At 44.2% G+C, this 5,272-nt stretch overlaps 1 non-coding gene across 1 annotated transcript; it reads left to right on the top strand.

The window, feature by feature from the left end:
* Window positions 1-2,689: 2,689 nt before the first annotated feature.
* Window positions 2,690-2,793, top strand: LOC111733485. The gene has a single exon (XR_002778007.1). It is a non-coding gene; the product is annotated as a U6 spliceosomal RNA (small nuclear RNA).
* The last annotated feature ends 2,479 nt before the right edge of the window (window positions 2,794-5,272 follow it).

Here is a 5,272-nt window from a genome sequence, read left to right as displayed (position 1 = left end):
ACAAATGATGTGGCTTGCATCCTAACCCTCCTGGTGGTGACAATGCAAGCATTTTTTTTTCCTACCTATCATCAAATAACATTTGGGTAGAAAGGAATCAGGAAGGTTGACCTCCCACCTGCCAGAAGTAAAGGCCCCAAGATGTGACTAGAGTTTGACTAACTCGGGAGGTGCTCAAAATCCTTACCCCCCAGCATCTTCTACAGAAATCTCCAGGGCAGTTGTCATGAGGGGAGATCCTGGGGTGCTGCAGGTCTAGACTCCAGTGTTCCTAAGTGCTCCCAAAGCCCTGACCTCCTCCCCCACTTCTCCTTCATACAAACCGGAGGAAAGTTCTGGAAGGATGATGATCTTCACAGCTGTCTCTTCTGAGGGACTGTGCTGAGAACTCTTATCCCAAGAGACAGCAGTGCCGATTTATTTTGCTTGTGGGGCAGAGAGGCATCTGCTTCCATCCGACTATATTCCACCCTCCTGGCAGCTGAAATGCCTGGAAAGGGGGCTTGGGCCCCATCTGCAGGAACCTGGACTGAGAAACTCCTTTTACCTCCTAGAGTCTCAATCATTTTTGCCTTTCTGTCTAGCATGGTGTTGACACAAAGAGAGAACACTCAAGAAATATTTTGCTATGAATAAATGAATAAATCTTATATAACAATGAAGATCTATGGCGGAGCCTTCTCCCTACAGAAGATCTATGGCAGAGCCTTCTCACTACAAAAGTCACCAGTCCCCCAAATCTGAGTTTGGGGGCTTTGTGGGGGATAGTTACTATTGAGAGTCCTTTCCTAGAGGAGTAATTTCCTCCTCCACCTCCCATTTCCCTTCTTCCGCTACCTTCTATCTGGCTCCTTGAAATATAGCCCGGAGGGAGGTATGGAAGCACTTTGCAAACCGTAGGAGTTAGTCTAACTCTCCAGCTGAAAGGACCTGGAGTTATCAAGCATCCATTTTCAGAGGGCTTGGTCTGGGGGTGTCTGTTATGCAATCCCAAGCAGGTCACCTAGACACTCTGAGTCTCAATGTCTCTATCAGTGAAGAGGGGACAATAGTAGCTACCTCACAACATTCTCAGGATGGGGAAAGCGGGCTGTCCCCGCTGTTGCAATTCCCACTGCCTACAGTAGAGGACACTCAACCCCGTCCTCAGCTTGTGGGATGAGAAGGCAACACCCTTCTCAGGAACCTCTCCTCTCCAAAAGAGAAAAGGCGACAAGCCTGGACGCTCGGTCCCATCTGACAGCTCTGTAACAAGGCATAGGAAGGACTCCGAGGAACCTGGAAGCCAGTCCTTCTTCTTCCGTGACCCATCTAGGTCTCACCTAAAGGTCTATTCGAGGATTTGGGAGCAGGGGACCTATCTAGTTGCCCTTTCCCCAGGGGAAGTCACAGCAGAGAACTGGCCCCAGACATCTAGCCCATAATGTTCTAAGAACTTTGTTATTTAATCCCCATAACAATTTTATAAGATAGATACTATATTTCTAAATTTGTATATGCCATACATAACCCAATTTAAGTGTTCAATTCAATGATTTTTATTAAATTTACAGTTATATGACCATCACCACAATCCAATTTTAGAACATTTCCTAAGAGACCCCTTATCTCAACTTGCAGTAACTGTCCATTCCTACCCCCAGCCCCCAGTAACTAATCTACTTTCTGTTTCTCTAGAGCTGTCTTTTCTAGACATGTCATAGAGTGGAATTATACCATACGTGGTCTTTTGCCTCTGAGTTCTTTCAGAAAAGCATAATGTTTCTGAGGTTCATCTGTGCTGTAGCATGTGTTAGTAGTGTGTCTCTTTTTGTTGCTGAGTAGTATCCCATAGTATGGACATACCACAGTTTGTTTATCCAATCACATTTAGGTTGTTTCCACTTTTCAGTTATTATAAATAATAAATACTGTTATGAACATTGGCATACTAGTCTTTGTGTGGACATATGTTTTCATGTTAAGAATAGAATTTCCAGGTCATACAGTAAATCTCTGCTTAACTTTTGAAGAAACTGCCAAATTATTTTCTAAACTGGCTATACCATTATGCATTCCTATTAATAGCTGTGTTATAAATGAGGAAAGTGAGGGACAGAGACTTCAAGTGACTAGCTCAAGGTCACACTGCTAGCCAGTGTCAGAGCCAGGCAGCCAGGTCCCAAGTCTACCCCATGACAATGATCTAAGAGTCATAACCGAGAGTCTACCCCATGACAATGAATCTAAGAAGGAAGCCATTTCTTGCCCCACTACACTGTGGCCACCACCATTTTGCCCATCTCGCTTCTAGAATTCCCTAAGTCTGTTCCAGCCCAGAAGGGCTGCGTAACCCCCTAGCCATACCCACACTTGGCTCTACCCCTTCTGGAAATCTGCACCCAGGGTTAACAGCTTAAGTTATAAACTCAGATGGGTCTCTTCATATTCCAGACTCATCATCTTACCAGTTATGTGATTTTGGGGGCAAGTTATTTAACCAACGCCCAACTTCAACACTTATCAACTCATGGCCAATCTTGTTTTATTTATAACCCCACTCACTTCCTCCCCTATTCCCATTTTTAAAAAATCAACTTTACTGATATATGATTCACATACAATAAATGCACATTTTAAGTGTACAGTTCGAATAGTGTTCACAAATGAATACACCCATGTAACCACTACAATTAGGATATAGAACACAGTGCTCGCTTCAGCAGCACATATGCTAAAATTGGAAGGATACAGAGATTAGCATGGCCCATGCACAAGGATGAAAAAATAATTTTAAAAAAACATATAGAACATAACCCATATTATCTTGAAACAAATCCCAGACATCATATAATTTCACTCCTAAATATTTTAATACATATTTCTACAAGATAAGGACTCTTTAAAAGCAAACATAACCCCAATGCTATCATCAAACCTAAAAAGAATTAAGTTATCCTTTAACATCATCAAATAGCCAAATATAATTTCTAATTATCTTATAATATTTTTCTTTGTAATTTGTTTAGTTTATTTGAATTGAGATCCAAAGAAGGATTTCAAGTGCTTGATATACCTCTTAACTCTCTTTTAATCCATACATTCCTTTATCTCTTTTTATTTTCTCCTTGCAACTTATTTGTTGAAGATAATAGACTTAACAGACTATCATTTAGATTTTCCAGTCTGGAATTTGCTGATTGCATCCCCAGGGTGTCATGTAATCAAGCAACATTTATTCAACAATATTTATTAAACATCTACTATGTACTGGATTGCCAAATTTAACACAAAATACAGAACATGTTTATACTAAAAAATGATTTATTGTTTCTCTGAAATTCAAATTTAACTGAACATCCTATATTTCATTTGGCATCCCTGTCTATGAGCCTATCTAGTGTTGGATCAGTGGTGAACGAGACAGACACCCACCCCCCAGAAGTTTGCATTCTAGTAAACTAGGGGAAACCAAGTAATATACAAGCAGTCAGTATTCTTCCTGAGGCTGTGAGGATTCAATGAGAAACCCATATGTTTAGCTCCTGGACCATAGAATCACTGGATAAATGCAAGTGCTCTTTGCAGTAGCTTAGCCTTTTCTCCTCTCTTGCTTATTCCCTTTTCTCATCCCTGTTCCACAATCCCAGGAATTACTTCAGGCTTGCCCTCCCCCTGCTATACTTCTAGGACATGTCTATAGGAGTTCATTCATCTATTTATCCACAGTCACTGAGCACCCAGCTGATAGCAAGCCCCAGCCAGGGGAACTCAGAAAATGCAGTCTTGTGGGAGAGATGGACATTACATGCTAATTTGACAAGTAGCAATAGAGGGATGATCAAGGTCCGGGAGGATGACCTTGAGGAGGGAAGTCTTCAGAGAAGGTAACCTTCCACTTAGGTTCTAAATAGTGAACAACAGGAATAGACATAGGAGGCATGAGAGAAAAATTCCAGCTGATGAAACAGTATGGGCAAGGAATAAAGGCCAGGACCTGTCTTGCCGCTAACTACCAGCCATCAACAGCCATCCACTCCTGTAAAGTAGAGGAAGTGCCCTGGTGTTGGTCCTGTCGCATCTGCCCTCTCAGAGTCATCCCTTATCTCTCTTTCACGTCTCTCTCATTAAAAAGCCAAATCTTTCCTTGACCCCACGGGCTCTAGTTCCCATCCCTCTCTCTTTCCTTTCACAGCCAAACTTCCTGCAAGAGCTGTCTACACACTGTCTTCCTTTTCTCACTTCCCACTTACTCCTCAACCCACTTCCATCTGCTTCCACCTCCAGCTGCCACCGAAATAGCTCTTGTTGAGGTCCCAGTGGACTCCATCTCATCAAAACTGGCAGGCTCTTGTCAGCCCTCCCATCTTGACCTCTCAACAGCATCCCACATGATTGGCCACTTCCTCTTTCTAGGAACTTTCCAGTCCCACCTCCCCCTCCAGGCACCTTGCTTTTCTGGTGTCCTCTTGCCTCACTTGTCACCCTTTCTTGGTCTTCAGCACAAGCTCATTCTCCCCTCCTCAGCCCAAATGTTAGGGTTCCTCAAGGCTCAGTTTGGCTTCCTCGAACTGCCAGGAGAATTTCTCCCTTCTCTCTCTGGACTCTCTTCCATGCCCACTCCGCAAGTACCATCTAGCCAAAGTGGTGGGCAGCGTACATGACTCAGCGCACACCTCTCCTCTCAGCTCTGACAAAGACACCTCACTGCCCACCTCAGGCATTTCGAAAGCCCGGCAAACTCAACCTGTCCCAAACTATTGACGATCCACCTCTTCTGCCACATGTCCACTTCCAGGGAAACCTTTCTCAGTATATGTCTCCTCCATCTGTCCACTTCTACAGCCAGAAATCCGGGCATATCCTGGTACCTCAACGGGCCACATCACCATTACACCGTATGTCTGTTTCTCCCTACCTCTACTCCAGCCCACCCCAGCAGAACCCCCACATCTTGCCATGCCCTCTACGTAGCCACCAGTTATCTTTCCAAGCCACAAACTGGATTGCGTTACTCCTTGTTCAAACCCTTTTAATGTCTTCCCACTGCTTTCAGGAGGAAGAGTGAAACTATTAATTTGGCTCACAGGTAGGGTTACCTGAGTCTGACAATCCTACCCACAGGTTCTCCTCACCTCCACCTCCCTGTGCTATCCTCCCTTCAGCTGCCCACCCCGCAGCTGAAGAGTCTAAAGCAAAAAGCTCCCTCTTCTCTTTCCCTTAACACACACTGTTCCTTCCTTCCACTGTGAACTTTCCCCCCACCTCCCTTCTCCTGTGCCTGGCCAACACC

Source organism: Pteropus vampyrus, unplaced genomic scaffold (genome assembly GCF_000151845.1).
Source record: "Pteropus vampyrus isolate Shadow unplaced genomic scaffold, Pvam_2.0 Scaffold570, whole genome shotgun sequence".
Classification (NCBI taxonomy): Eukaryota; Metazoa; Chordata; class Mammalia; order Chiroptera; family Pteropodidae; genus Pteropus; species Pteropus vampyrus.
This window is presented reverse-complemented; position numbering and strand designations above follow the sequence as displayed.